The following is a 16,612-nucleotide window of genomic DNA, read 5'->3' as shown; positions in this document are numbered from 1 at the left end:
CCCCCAATATCAGGGGTTGAGTAGTAGGACTGAGACAGACATATCAGGAGTTAAATATAGGAACTGAGACAGACATATACGTTACTAGACTAAGAGACCAGACATATCAGGTATTAGTAGACTAACAGACATATCAGGGTTAGTAGAACTAAACAGACATATCAGGGTTAGTAGAGACTGAGAGCAATGACATATCAGGGTTAGTGACTGAGACATACATCATCAGGGTTAGTAGGACTGAGACGACAGACATATCAGTTAGTAGAACTGAGACAGACATATCAGGGTTAGTAGAACTGAAACAGACATATCAGGTTAGTAGAACTTGAGACAGCATATCAGTTAGTAGGACTGAGACAGACATATCAGGGTTAGCTAGGACTAAGTCAGACATATCAGGTTAGTAGGACTAAGACAACATAGCAGTTAGTATAACTGAGACAGACATATCAGGGTTAGTAGACTGAGACAGACATATCAGGTTAGTAGAGACTGAGAACAGACATATCAGGTTAGTAAACTGAGACAGACATATCAGTTAGTAGACTGAGACAGACATATCAGTTAGTAGACTAAGGACAGACATATCAGGGTTAGTAGACAAGACAGACATATCAGTTAGTAGAACTGAGACAGACATATCAGGGTTAGTAGGACTGAGACAAACAGATCAGTTATAGAAACTGAGACAGACATATCAGGGTTAAGGACGAACAGACATATCAGGGTTAGTAACTGAGACAGACATATCAGGGTTAGTAGACTACAGACATACATATCAGGTTAGTAGGACTGAAAAACAGACATATCAGGGTTAGCTAGACTGAGACAGACATATCAGTTAGTAGAACTTAGACAGATATATCAGGTTAGTAGAACTGAGACAATATATCAGGTTATAGAATGAGACAGACAGATCAGGGTAGTAGAACTAGAGCAAGACATATCAGTTAGGTAAACTGAGACAGACATATCAGGGTTAGTGAACTGAGACAGACATATCGCAGTTAGTAGAACTGAACAGACATATCAGGGTTAGCAGAACTAGAGTCAGACATATCAGGTTAGTAGAACTGAGACAGACATATCAGGGTTAGCAGGAACTGAACAGACATATCAGTTAGTAGGAACTGAGACAGACAATCAGTTAGAGAACGAGACAGACATATCAGGTTAGTAGACTGAAAAATCATTAGTAAACTGAGACAGACATATCAGGTTAAGGACTGAGACAACATATCAGGTAGTAGAACTGAGACAGACATATCAGGTTAGTAGGACTGAGACAGACATATCAGGGTTAGTAGAACTGAGACAGACATATCAGGGTTAGTAGAACTGAACAGACATATCAGGGTTAGTAGGACTGAACAGACATATCAGGTTAGTAAACTGAGACAGACATATCAGGGTTAGTAGAACTGAGACAGACATATCAGTTAGTAAACTAGACAGACATATCAGGTTAGTAGAACTGAGACAGACATATCAGGGTTAGTAAAACTGAGACAACATATCAGGGTTAATAGAACTGAACAACATATCAGGGTTAGTAGAACTGAGACAGACATATCAGGTTAGTTAGTAAACTGAGACAGACATATCAGGGTTGAGTAGAACTGAGACAGACATATCAGGGTTAAGTAGAACTGAGACAGACATATCAGGTTAGTAGAACTAGACAACATATCAGGCGTAGCAGGACTGAGACAGACATATCAGGTATAGGACGAAAGCAGACATATCAGGGTTAGTAGAACTGAGACAGACATATCAGTTTAGAGAACTGAACAGACATATCAGGGTTAGTAGGACTGAGACAGACATATCAGTAGTAACTGAGACAACAATATCAGGGTTAGTAGAACTGAGACAGACATATCAGGGTTAGTTAGAACTGAGACAGACATATCAGGTTTAGTAGAAACGAGACAGACATATCAGGGTTAGTAGTAGAACTGAACAGATCATCATCAGGGTTAATAGAACTGAGACAGACATATCAGGTTAGTAGAACTAGACAGACATATCAGGGATTAGTCAGGACTGAGACAGACATATCATTAGTAGGACTAAGCAACATATCAGGGTTTAGTTAGAACTGAGACAGACATATCAGGGTTAGTAGAACTGAGACAACATATCAGGGTTAGTAGGACTGAGAAACAGACATATCAGGGTTTAGAAACTGAGACAGACATATCAGGTTATAGAACTGAGACAGACATATCAGGGTTAGTAGAACTGAGACAGACATATCAGGTGTTAGTAGAACTGAGACAGACATATCAGGTTAGTAGAACTGAGACAGACATATCAGGGTAGTAGAACTGAGACAGACATATCAGGTTAGTAGAACTGAGACAGACATATCAGTTAGTAAACGAACAGACATATGCAGCGTTAGAGCTAGAAATCAGGGTTAGGAGAACGGAACAGACATATCAGGTTAGTAGAACTGAGACAGACATATCAGGGTTAGTAGAACTGAGACAGACATATCAGGTTATAGAACTGAAACAACATAGGCGTTAGTAGAACAGACGAAACTAGAGACATAATCAGGGTTAGTAGAACTGAGACAGACATATCAGGTTAGTAGAACTGAGACAGACATATCAGGCGTTGATAGACTAAGACAACATATCAGGGTTAGTAAACTGAACAGACATATCAGGGTTAGTAGAACTGAGAACAACATATCAGGGTTAGAAACTGAGACAACATATCAGGTTAGTAGAACTAGACAACATACATGACAGACAACATATCAGGGTTAGTTAGAACTTGAAACAGACATATCAGGGTTTAGTAGGACTGAAGCAGACATATCAGCTAGTTATGACTAAGAACACTACTAACCCTGATATGTCTGTCTCAGTTCTACTAACCCTGATATGTCTGACTTAGTCCTACTAACCCTGATATGTCTGTCTCAGTCCTGCTAACCCTGATATGTCTGTCTCAGTTCTACTAACCCTGATATGTCTGTCTCAGTTCTACTAACCCTGATATGTCTGTCTCAGTTCTACTAACCCTGATATGTCTGTTTCAGTTCTACTAACCCTGATATGTCTGTCTCAGTTCTACTAACCCTGATATGTTGTCGTCTCAGTTTCTACTCAACCTGGATCTTCTGTTCTAGTCTCTACTACCCTGATTATTGTCTGTCTCAGTCTCTACTAACCCTCGATATGTCTGTTCTCTGACTACCTGTTGTTCTGTCAGCTGTTCTACTAACCCCTGATATGTCTGTCTCAGTCCTACTAACCCTGATTGATGTCTGTCTCAGTTCTACTAACCCTGATATGTCTGTCTCAGTTACTACTAGCCCTGATATGTCTGTCTCAGTTCCTACTCAACCCTGATATGTCTGTCTCAGTTTCTACTAACCCTGATATGTCTCCTGTCTCAGTTCTACTAACCTGATATGTCTTGTCTCAAGTTCTACTATCCTTCGATATGTCTGTCTTAGTCTCTACTAACCCTGATATGTTGTCTAGTCTTCTAACGCGACTGTCTTCTAGTTCTAACCGTGATGTGTCGGTCACGGTCGCCTGGATGTCGTCAAATCAGTATACAATATCAACTGATACTCTTGTTGCTTTTCTACTACTGATATGTCTGCCAAGTTCTACTAACCCTGATATGTCTGTCTCTCTATCGTAGTCCTTCTATCTACTCTTGATTCCATATGTCTGTCTAGTTCTGCTAACTCGATATGTGTTTCACTCTGACTATATGTCTTTTAGTCTCTAACCCTGATGTCTTCTCATCTACTACCGACTAATCGCTCTGGCTGTCTGAAGTTTCTAAACTAAACCCTGCTTCGTAGATAAACAATCAGATTAACAAATAAAGTGATATAACCACCATATTGTCTTGTCTCAGTATTCGTGATTTCATGAATTTCCAGCTTCTCACCTAACGCCTGAGTATGGTTTCGTCTGTCTCATGTTCTTATTCCCACGTACTCGTGCAATGCCTCCTTCTCGAAGTGATCTGATACATGCCCCTGAGTATTGTTGTGTCGCTTAAGTACCCGACTCATAGATCTGCTGTAACATGACGCGTCTCAGTTATTCTACTACCCTCGTATTATGGTTCATGGTCTCAGTTCTTTCAACTTACACTCCTTGAACGCTATGATTGATTCGGTCTGTCAGTTCTCTCCCTCAGATATCTACTGCATATCGCTCTGTCTGCAAGTTACTCTGACTTAGATCCTCAGTTCGCCACTTATCGTACAGATCACTCTATGGTCTAACTTAACTGGCCTTCTGCTATTGCTCAGTTCTACTACCGATATGCTGCTCTCAGTGTTCTTATTGAACCCTTCGATCATGATCGTTCATCAGTCTCTATCTTAGATCATCTGGGATCCTAGGTCTCGCTCACGTTGTCTTCATCAACTAACCCTCGTAGGATTATGGTTCTGTTCTTACGTCTGCTCATTGTAAAACTCTGATATTGGCTATGTCGCTCTGTGCAGTCAACTAACCTACACGTGCGATCCTAGAGTCTTATGGTCTTCCAGTGTTCATCTCTAGTCTCTAACTAATACTCAAGACCCTAGATAATGGTGCTCTGTCCTTTCAGATGTCTTCCTAACTACCAACGATTCACTAGACATGACTCTCAGTGGCTAGTAACTGTTTCTATAGTCCTCGATATGCTGAGATCGAGTCCTCTACTAACATCTCTAACAGATACGCTCTGATTCAACTGAGTCTACTTCAATGCTTCCTTAAGTCACTATCTAATCCTGGATTATAGTCTGTCGTCTCAGTTTGTCTACTCATGAACTCTGACTCGCTAACTACACTGTCTGCCTGTCATCTACTTGTATGTTCTATACCCCTGATATGTTGATGCTTCAGTCCTACTAACTCTAGAACCCCTGAGATCATTGTACATGCTCCTGCGAAACTCTGATAATTGTCTGTCTCTTTGCCTCACGTCCTCCACCTCAACGTTCTCCATTTTAGATATGTCGTCTCTGGGCCTATATTGTTCTTCTTAGTCATCTGGACAGTCCTGTTCAGTTCTCATGTTTTATCTACCCTTCATACACACCGTCGGGTATTGTCAGTCTTGAGTCTTCTTGCTCTTAGCTGACATGTCTCGGTATCCTCTAGGTAACCTCTAGCTAAACTATGCTCCTGCTCGTCGCTAGTCCTACTATATCCCTCCGTGCACTTCCGGGTCCTCCTTCAACTGTTGACTGGTTACTTGGCAGTTCTGTCTCTCAATGTCAACTACGCCCGATTGTGCATCTGTTCTACAAGTCTGTCTCGCTCATCTCAGTCTATTCCACCACGATTCAATCGTCTTCTGTCGTCAGTCACATTACTAATCGGGACTTTGTCTTGTCTTTACGTAGCCTACTTTCAACCATCCGTAGACTATGTCCTGTCTCAGTTCATTACTAGACACTAGAATGTTATGGTGTTCTCATGCAGTTTTTCTACTACCCTGCTATGTCTGCTATTCTAGAGACCCCTCATGCATAACATCGCTTGCTGTACTCATCCTACTAATGTTGCTAGAGTACCCTCTGGGATTATGTCCTCTACTAACTCAGTCCTGTAATTTTAACTCGCTGGATCATGGTTCGCTTCAGCTAGTTCATACTACCTCTGGAAACTCCAGAATACTGGTTCCTTGCTCTCATGTTCCCTATCTTATACCCCTGATTGTATTGTCTCTAGTCCTCACTCACTGTCTCACTGCCATATGCTATGTTTTAGGTTCTAATTGTTAACGCCTGTATTATGTTCTGTTCTCCCGTCTCTCTGTTACACTCTGTGACAGTTTGTCTTGCTCTCAGTCCTACTCCAACCCGCTCTAGACTCTGGATCTCCATGTCTTCGCCTCTCAGCTTCTATTCTAGAGCCCTGTTAATGTCAGTTGTCTGTAGTCAGTCACTATCTCCACCTGATATGTTCTGTCTCACGTGTTCGATGTCACACTCTGTACTTCATGTTTCCCTGCTCCTCTAGGTTCATTAGTCCTTACCACTTGATCTATGTGCCCTGTCTCAGTCTGGATTGTTAACTTCCTCGATTTGCCTTCTGTCTCGGAGTTCTGCCTCATACGGCCTGCATAGTGTCTTGTGTCTTAGTTCTCACTACCCTCCCTGTCTCTGTACTGTCTGCTTCATCTAGTTCTCTTTAGCTCACACCTCTGATATGTTGTTCGGTTTCTCAGTTCTATTTAACATGATCTACCTGTACTGTTCGTCAGCTTTCTGATTCAGTTCTGATCTGTCTGTCTCATGTGACTACTGCTATACATGAACCTCTCGCATATCCGATCTGCTCTTCGATCTCAGTTTCTATTTGGAGAACTCATGCTGCATATATGTCTCTCTCTCACTCTCTACGTTCCACACTAACCCTCCGTGGGATATGTTCTGTGTCTTCAGTTCTCTACTCCTACACTGCCTGCTGTTTGGCCTTGCTCGATCCTTCACTCCAACTTGCTTCATGTGTCCTGGGTCAGTCTAGTATCTCTACTTCACGGTACAGATCGCTGGCTGTTCTGTCTGCTCTCGCCTACTCTCACACCCCCTGGCTCTCTAACCTTGTTAAATATTGTGTCTTGTCGTCGGTCCCTCAGCTCCTATTCACCTCGCAGATTCATGGTGGCTGTCTTCACTAAGTTCACTCACAAGCCTGTCGTTTGATCTGTTCTGTTCATCTCAGTCCTCCTTATCCTGTTACATGTCTCGTCTACTTGATCATGTTCTCTGTCCACAAGTCCCTGGATCTCATAGCTTTGTATCGTATGTCGTGCTCATCAGCCGCCGCCTACCTTAATCGTCGTGCTTCAGGTCTCGGCGCCATCATGTCTCCTACTACTGGGTATGTTCTGGTTCTGTTCGTTCTCCCTGCTCTTGTTGTCTCGTTCTCTGTCTTCAGTCGGCTATCTTCATCCCGGTGATATTGCGCTGTCCTCAGGTCACTACCTATACGTTCTGGTATTGTCTTTCTCAGTCTACTCCTATTACCTGATATGTCTTTCAGCGTCCTTACACTCTAACACCCAGACTATGGTCTGTCTCGAGTCCGTAACTTAACCCTTGTGTAGGTATGTCCGCGTCTCATGTTCTCACTACTCCACCCGGGCATAATGTCTGTTCCCTCAGTCTCTCTAACTTACTCAACGCTTTGATTAGTCTGTTCTCTCGACGTCGTTAACTATAGCTCTGGTACAATTTCATTGAGTCGTATCTCCAGTGCTCTAACGCCGCTGACATTTGTCTGGTACGAGGTTCTTGTCCTCAGTCTCTTACCCTAACTCCTGATCTGTCGAGACTAGTTTGCTTTAGTCCTCTAGACTTCCTCGAATATGTCGGTCTCAGTTCTACTAACCCTGATAATGTCTGTCTCAGTCCTACTAACCTGTAAATGTCTGTTTCAGTTCTATAACTAACCTGATCCCTGGAATTCATGTGCTTCGTTCTTCTAGGTTATCCTAACTAACGTCCCCGCAGTATGTTGTCTGCAGTTTCTACTAACCTGCTACGTATATAGTGCTCTGTCTCGCAGTTCTCTCAGCTTACTACCAGAATATGTCTTCGCTATCCAGTTCTACTCGCTATATTGTCAACCCTTCGATATTCGGATGCTGCTCCCTATCATCCTAACTAACATATAACCAGTACTCTGAATTGTGTGTCTGTTTCGTGTCATGCTCCGACCTATAACCTAACTCTACCACTACTGAGGAATTGATGTCTGTCTTGTCTCTTGCTCCCGTTCTACCTTAACCCTCTGAACTCTGACTGATCTGCTCGTATTCGTCAGCTTCATACAGCTTGTAGACTTGAACTCTGTCTCCTCGAGTTACTCGTACTAATCTGGTCCTTCTAGATTCTTTCTGATGCCCTAGTCCTCCTGGTATACTGTATGGTCTCAAGTCCTTAACCACCAGGACTGATGGCGTCGGATCTTCCAAGTCGATCTGTGATCACCTCAGCAATTCTTCTACTAGCATCATGTCTGTCTCTGTCCTACTATGATACTGCTTCTCTGTCTCCAGCTGTCCGAATCTAAACTGTCTGTCTACTCAGATTCTCCTTGATACTATAGCGTCCCTGTGATCATTGGTCTCGCTCTCATCTCAGTCACTAACCTAATCCTTAGAAGTCATGCTGATGATCTCGCTTTATGTCTCAACGCTATCTACCTTAGACTCATGTCTGTCTCACGCTGACTCCATAAGAGCTCTGCTCTTCAGTCGAGAATGATCAGCTCTCTCAGAGTCCTATTATTAGCTCTGTCTTCAGTCCTGACTAACCCCCTGATAATTCTCTGTCTCAGTGTGATAAATTTCCATTTGGTCCTGATCTATGCCTCCTGTCTCAGCTCCCCACTATTAAACCCTGGGTCCTCCTGGACAATGGTCCTATTACTGCTGACTTGTCATTTCGATGCTGCTCTTACTTAGAATCTCCTCTGAGACTAAAAGTGCCTCCGTGATTATTCGATGCTTTCGTATCTTAATCACCTTGCTCACATATCGCTCTGATTACTAGTTCTGTTCCTACACTAGACTTTAGCCTACCTGTAGACGGCTGAATATGGGTCTGTCTCGAGGTTCTAACTAAACGAAACTCTTAGAAATATGTACCTGTTCTGCATGCTTGTCTTCACACGTTATCTACTACACTCCGCTATCGTGATTATGTGCTTCTCGCCTATTTACTCCAGTCTTCGTACTCTGAGATACCCTGATATAGTCCTGTCTCTGGTGTCTTTCTAAGCTTACATATCCTAGACTCACTGATCACTTGGGTTCCTCAGGTTCCTGAGTTGTTCCTGAGAATGTCTGACTCTCACAGCTGTCGATATAGTTACTACGCTCCTCGCACTGATATCTCGTTATAGCTTATAACGTCTCTTGAACTTCATGAATATGTCTGCATTATATGCTCTGAGTATACAGTTCTACTACCCTACTAACTGTAGTATCTGTGTCTTCGTTCTGACGGTTTCTTACTACTGAACCATGATATCGTCTGTCTCCAGCTTTCGAAATTTAAAGAAGCTTACAATGTCTCCTTAAGTTTAACAGTAGGCCTCGTATAAACGTCTCGTGATTCAGTTCTCTAACTGTAACCTGCCTTCTCAGATGATTGTCCTATCTGCTCTAATCCCCACGCTTCGACTAACCCCTGATATGTCTGTCTCAGTTCTACTAACCCTGATATGTCTGTTTTCAGTTCTACTAACACCTGATATGTCTGTCTCAGTTCTCTAAACCCTGATATGTCTGTCTCAGTCCTACTTAACCCTGATATGTCTGTCCAGTCCTATCTAACCCTGATATGTCTGTCTTCCAGTTCTACTAACCTGATATGTCTGTCTCAGTTCTACTAACCCTGATATGTCTGTCTCAGTTACTAACCTGATATGTCTGTCTCAGTTCTACTAACCCTGATATGTCTGTCTCAGTTCTCTAAACCTGATATGTCTGTCTCAGTCCTACTAACCCTGATATGTCTGTCTCAGTTCTACATAACCCTGATATGTCTGTTTCAGTTCACTAACCCTGATATTCTGTCTCAGTTCTACTAACCCTGATATGTCTGTCTCAGTTCTACTAACCTAACCCTGATATGTCTGTCTTAGTTCTACTACCCTGTTTGCTGCAATGGAAAAGCTTGAGTTTGTTAGAGAGAAAGAGGATAGCTGGTTTCACAAGTTCTCAGTATTGCTGACAATAATCTTGATCATACAGGCTGTGTGTGTGTGTGTGTCTTCTGCGTCAGTGCATGCTGTAGGTTCTATGGGTGGAGGTCCGAGGCGTTTGTGCCATTCAGCTGAATGGAGGAGTAAGAAGGAGGGGTTTTATCTGAGTGTGGAAGGTTAGAGGTAGACAGACACATTGATAGGCTAGAATAACAGCTGACACCAGCTCTGGGCATCAGGGCACACACACACACACACACACACACACACACACCACACACACACACACACACACAACACACACACCACCACACACACACACAACACAACACACACACACCACACACACCACACACACACACACCCATACAGCCCCACACACACACACAGCAACACATGGTACAAAGGGATTTTAAGGCCAGAAGGTCATATGCATACTATTTACCACTAAGTGCTGACGTAAGTTGTTTCTGCATCTTTGATGTCAGGAGTTTTCTTCACACCATTTATTGATGTTTTACGGCCCCTTATCGCTATGCCGACTCATAGAGGGCTGTGTCAGCAAAGTTGGGTTTGTTCCCAAGCCTACAGAAGATACTCTATTTCTTCCATCCGTGTGTGTGTGTGTGTTGTCTCATGGGGTCGGGATAGAGTAGATGATAAATGACTATTCCTTCTATATTATAMTGTTTGATTCTATTGACTTTCTATTCTATTGTACCATACTCTACTGTCTTCTATTCTCCAGAGGAAAGCTACTTTGGGACGGTGTACACGTCAGATGACCRGGGCATCCTGTACTCTAAGTCTCTAGAGCGCCACYTSTTTGGTGGGGRAGGGAAGAGCGACTTCACCAACGTCACCTCCATGAGAGGAGTGTACCTCACCAACGTACTGGAGGAGGGTACGCAGCTACGCATCAACACAATCTGGGTCGTATTCTTTAGGAACATTAACAGTCCGAAACGCGGAGGGACTCGTATAATCTACACCCGTCACAGCCAGAAGAGAACTGGCTACCCCTCAGAGCCTGGTTCTTCTCTAGGTTTCTTCCTAGATTCTAGAAGCACGGTGGCTAGGAAAAACTCCTTAGAGAGTTTTTCCTAGCCACCGTGCTTCTACATCTACATTGTTTGCTCTTTGGGATTTTAGGCTGGGTTTCTGTTTAAGCACTTAGTGATAACTGCCGATGTTAAAAGGGCTTTATRAATCCATTTGATTGATTGATACCTGAACTTGTCCAATATAAAATGCATGTAGTTTGTAGGGGGGGTTTCAACTGGCTGATTGAAGTGTGAATGCATGTATTCTTTAGTGGGAAAAATCTGACAATTACTAATCCAAGCTAAAACGTTTTTTCCTGGGTATTGTTTTTGACAGACGGCCGCATTCGGACAGTCATTTCATTTAACCGAGGGGGAGAGTGGACACTACTCAACAAGCCCCAGAATGTTGATTGTGGTGAGGATTCAAGAAATGATGTGAGAACTAACTTCATTCCCTCCTCTGACAATTAAGTGTGTTGAGTATGTTGATGCTTATTATATGATTGTGAACACTGGATTCTTGTGTGTGTGCGTGTGTGTGTTTGTGTTTGTGACAGTGTAACTTGCACATCCACGGTGAGCACAGTCGCTACAACGGCATCACTCCCATGCTGCCTCTCTCTGACCCCACTGCCGTTGCCTTCGTCATCGCCCACGGTAACCAAACTGTCAATCATACATATCACAGACATGTTGCATTGTGATACTCTGTATTACCGTAGTGTACAGGATGTCGTGCACTACATGTTGCATTGTGATACTTCTGTATTACCGTAGTGTACATGATGTTGTGCACACATGTTAGCATTGTAGGAATCTTGAAGGACTACACCGGAAATTCTTCTCCCCTAATAATTGTTCGGTCATCACCACAAAAATAGCTGATCCCATATATAGTGCACTTATAATGCCCGGTCCTCAATTCGGTTTCCCGTTTGTATGGTCGCTTGTGTCATACTGTTTGCAGATCAGTAATGTGGGATCAGTATGTGATAAGGGTCGTTGGGCGTTGTCCACTGCGTGTGATCGATCTCCCCGAGTGTATTCGTGCTTATCCGAGGCCCTTCAGTTCAGAGAGAAGGCATGTGGATTGTGTTTAGGGTCGTGAGAACTGGTGGGTGCGTAGGGAGAAATGTGCACCGAGCTGTGGGATTGACTGGTACAGTGAGTGTGCGTTGGTGTTAAACAGTTGGTTGTTTGTAATGGGGTGATCTTATCACCATCGCCCCACCCCTCCTAGCTGTCCCAGGAATGCTGTGGTGGCGCGATAGACATGCTTCTATTGTGGCCCTAATCGACCTCTACTGTCCCATCGGACCCATGTCTCCTACAGCTATTTGACCCGACTCAAGCATCGTGGGGACTCCTATACTCACGCCTAAGCCACCCAAATGACAATCCTGAACTCAACACAAACTACGATCAACAGCATCTTCTCTCTCTGAAATACGCGACTTAGCTGCATATTTACTGGTTCAGTCAAATTGTATTGCTACAACGGCTTTAAACTGTGGATCATTGACGCATTTGATCATGAATATGTTTGGGCTGTATTCTGAGCGGAAGACCCGAGGGCTAGCTGTGCAGTGATGGTTGCGCAGGAGCCACCGCCCGCGGACCACAACTGATCGCGCTTCCTTCAATCCAGTGAGCGAGACCGCCAGCCAGCTAGATCAGCGTAAAGCAGAGCAGGATCGAGCCTGTAGTAACTGGGGGAGACATACGATCGAACTGCTGCAGGCCGTCACCCCAACTGCACGCCAAAAATCAGACACCATCAACGTACTGAACACCCACACGACACCACACAGAAGGAACACCGCCCACACAACACCAACACACCACGCGAGTGGCAGTGTAGACAAGACACACTTCGAAGGCAGACCCACACAGAATCGCGCTAGCACACGCACACGCACCAGCACACGCACCAGTAGCAGAGAGAGCGGCGAGCACGAGCCCAAAGGACGGACGAGGGCAGAGAAACACGCCGACAAGAGACGGAACCGGACATACGACAAGGAACAGACATCGTGGGTGTGGTGGGAGGTTGCAGCGGAGGCCAGCGGCCGCCGGACGGGCCGATTGGGGACCAAGTCGGACAAGGTACAGACCAAAGAAAAAGCCTCACGTAGGCGTGGAAGGTGAGAGTAGGATGGTAGATGGATATGGTGGTGTGTGTCGAAATGATGTCTATGTAACTGGTATGGTTGAGGTGGGGATGTAGGTGATGGGATGGAAATGTGAACATAATAACGGCTAGGCATGTCGCCAAGGTGAACCAAGCTTCAGCCACCTAATGAGGAAATGATATTAGTGGCTGTCAAAGAGGGTGTGGCATGTGTAAAGCTAAACCCAGCCGAGGCAGTCCGACCTGGCACAGATCCCAGCGAAGTACCACTGTGTATGTTTGTGAGTTGTAAATCATATAGGAACATATCAATGAGCCGAGCCGTGGGAATGAGCCATAGACCGCCGTGAATAAGGGTGCACAATAGGTGCTTGGCGAGGACGGTCTCGACGTAGTTTCAGATGGTGTAGATCTAAGAAGTAACAAACAGGGTGACAAAAGGACATGGGTAATAGTGGCATCCATATAGGTGATCGCCAACAGACGAATAGAAAATCAAACCTGAGTAAGCTTGACTATGCCGAAATACAGAAAGTCGTCGTTTTAGTTTTTCCGGATTGCAAAGCGTTTTGTACTCTGTGCACGAATGACAACGACCCTGTATGTCATGTTAGCAGTCAACCCGCAGGCTCACAGATGAAGAACGGACCGCCGTTGAGAGAGTGGACAACTAAGCAGAGCAGCACCATCAATTCTTCAGCTGGTGGGACACGGAGCGGAACACCCCAAACCATGGCAACGATCAGCGTGTGGGAGGAGGGCTATGTTACCCGGACGCGGGAGGACGACCACCAGCCCATGTGGGTGGTGGTCACCATTGACTTCCAGAGTCTCCTCACCAGAGAGTGTGGGTGAATCTCAATTGTATTTCCTTGATTCTTTGTGTCCTGTGTTTACTCGTCTCCTTGTCAAAACTCAGTGGAGGAGAATGTCTGAGGGGAGGAACCTTGGATCCTCCAATGCTTTTTGAGAAGGAGGTGAAGGAGAGTGGTCACAAGGAATCAAGGAAAGATGATTGAGATTCCCCCTGTGAGTCATTTGTTTGTTGTCAAATATAATATCCCCAAGGATCATAATCATTAAACCAACAACAGACATTTCACAAGGAATGAAACAGTAGCTAGCTTTCTATTGTGAGAATACCCAAAGAGTGTCGTCAAATATGTGGTTTCCATATGTTTGATGTGTTTGATACCATTCCATTGATTCCATTCCAGCTATTACAATGAGTCCGCCCTCCTATAGTGGGTCACTAGGAACGGAATTGAACATACTGATATCGATAAATATATACTAAAATTGGCATGTCTCAATAGTCTCTCTCTATTGGTTAACGTTGGTTTCCTATAGGTGGTAACCAGGACTATGTTCAGTGGTTGGCCCATGCCACAGAGGGCGGGGACTTGGCTACAGAGGGGTGTGTCTTGGGCTACAAGGAGATCTTCAGGAGGCTGAGGAAGCTGTCCGTCTGCAGGAATGGACGGGACTACGTGGTGAGCAGGCAGAAAAGCCCCTGCCCCTGCACCAGAGAGGACTACCTATGGTAAGAAACACTGTCAGGGGTCCAGTCTAAACTTCTCTCCCTCTAGTCAGGGATACATTCAGATACAGGAAACCAGAAGTTGAGAGTTGTCCATTCAAAGGCACAATCTGTTGCTTCATTTCTAGTAAAAAAAACATTTTTTTCTCTAATTGTGCCTTTGAGGCAAAGGCAGAGTCAACGCAGACCCAAACATAACATTGCCAACAAGGCATTTGCTGTGTCTGTGGTTGAAATGGCCTAACGTGTCTGTCCTTTCCAACAGTGACTATGGTTACTATCGTCATGAGAACAGCTCAGAGTGTATGAGACAACTGGACACTGCAGACCACGCCCTGGAGGTGTGTCAATAATAATAAATAATTAATAAATATAGGCCATAGCAGATGCTTTTATCCAAAATCGAGAATCGAACCCACTATCAATGCGTTGCAAGCGCCATACAAATTGTAAGTTGAGAACAGTGTTTACACATAAATAATTATCATCAGACAGAGACAAACTGTTAATTCATGAAATACTTAAAAACAGAGCAGTGAAACTTAAGTAAACTCAATTTCAACGTCTATTCTACATTGGTTCAACCAGGGCGTGTCCAGTGGGAAGTGCGCGCTCAATAAATAGCTGGGGACATCTGCCATACCATTACATGACATTCGCTCAATTTGTTCCTTACAAACCCTAGACAATCTTTCCATTGAGATGCAACAGGTACGTAATACAACAAGTGGAACTGCCATACATCCAAATGGCCAAGCTCTGGAACAATCAGTCAAGATATTTAATCTCAGTTGTATCATTCATAAGATCCTACAAAACGGGGGGGACAACAGAGGGAAATTTATCAATATTTTTGCAGCATTAGTCTTTGTAAATGGATCATTGTTCATTTAAACAATGGACGGAGTTCAACATGACCATAACGTTTCGCTACTAAATGCCAACAAGTTTCACACATATTTTGCCTTGCTATGCAACACAAATGTTCCTAAAAATCCTGAGTCCTTTAGCCACCATGCTAAAGCTTACATAACACTCACATCATCTGAATCCACTTCCGAAGACTGATGTTCCGTTGCTAAACTGCAACACTCTCTGGGTACGGCGCAATGGAGCAGGTCGTCGTTCCTGAAGCTGCAGACAGAGAAGCGATACGTTGGCGCCCTGTTACGGGGCGAAGCAGAGCCACAAGGAATGTCATTATTTAGGACCAAGAACGAAAAGCAGGCAATTTCAAATGTGCACCTGTACCTGAGCAGTTGTGTCTGTGGTTTGTCGTGTGTGTAGTGTGTTCTGTGTCTGTGTTTGTGTGTTTGTGTGCTGTGTGTGTGTGAGTGTGTCCGTGTGTGTGTGTGTTGCTGTGTCTGTGTGTCTGGTGTGTGTGTGTGTGTGTGGTGTCTGTGGTCTGTGTGTGTGTGTGTGTGTGTGTGGTGTGACGTGTCCGATGTGTGTGTGTGTGTGTGTGCTGTGTGTTGTGTGTGTTTTATTTGTATCGTGGTTACTTGCATGCTCCGTGCGCGTAAATGTGTATGTGGCTCACCTATTCCCATTAGACCATTCTCCTACAGTAGTAGACAGCAGCCGGCAAACAGCCACCAGAATGATCATATCCCTAATCCAACACAAACTCACGATCGAACAGCATCCTTCTCTCATCTGAAATACAGACATAGCATATCATATTTTTGGTACATAATTTTCTAAACGCTAATAAACTTTAATCATGTGACGCCATCACTTGCATCATCTAATATGCGGCTGATTTTCTGATGCGAGAGTACCAGAGGTGGTAGCTTTTGTTCCAGCACACCGCTGACACAACTCGATTCAAACTCATCAACCAGTTATCAAGCCATTGATGATTTGAATAGGCTGCTGTTAGTACGGGCTTGCGAACAAAACCCAGCTCAACAATGTGTGACTCCCGAGAATGAAGAAACACTGTTACATTAATGCCCAGGTAAGTTACACCCTTTTCACACTCGTGAGCCAATAACCCAAGCACACACACACTCAAAGGACCCACACAAGAACTCGCAGGATGCCACACGCACACGGCACAGCGTCACACTCACCGGGGATTCAGAATATGGCTGGCAAGTGGGGCTGACTGGAGTTCCCAACAATGACTGTTCAGCCCGCCTATTCGACGCATCTAGCCCTACCGCCTACTCTACACCCACCAAACCCTCCAACC

General features: G+C 44.3%; 1 pseudogene; it reads left to right on the top strand.

Annotated features, from left to right (window-relative positions):
* The window catches only part of LOC112070422 (sortilin-like), a 27,211-nt pseudogene extending 12,443 nt beyond the window's left edge, over window positions 1-14,768 (top strand).
* Window positions 14,769-16,612: the final 1,844 nt, after the last annotated feature.

The sequence above is a fragment of the Salvelinus sp. IW2-2015 genome, unplaced genomic scaffold (assembly GCF_002910315.2).
Source record: "Salvelinus sp. IW2-2015 unplaced genomic scaffold, ASM291031v2 Un_scaffold1321, whole genome shotgun sequence".
Taxonomy (NCBI): Eukaryota; Metazoa; Chordata; class Actinopteri; order Salmoniformes; family Salmonidae; genus Salvelinus; species Salvelinus sp. IW2-2015.
The sequence above is the reverse complement of the archived record's forward strand: the minus strand, read 5'-3'. Positions and strand labels throughout refer to the sequence as shown.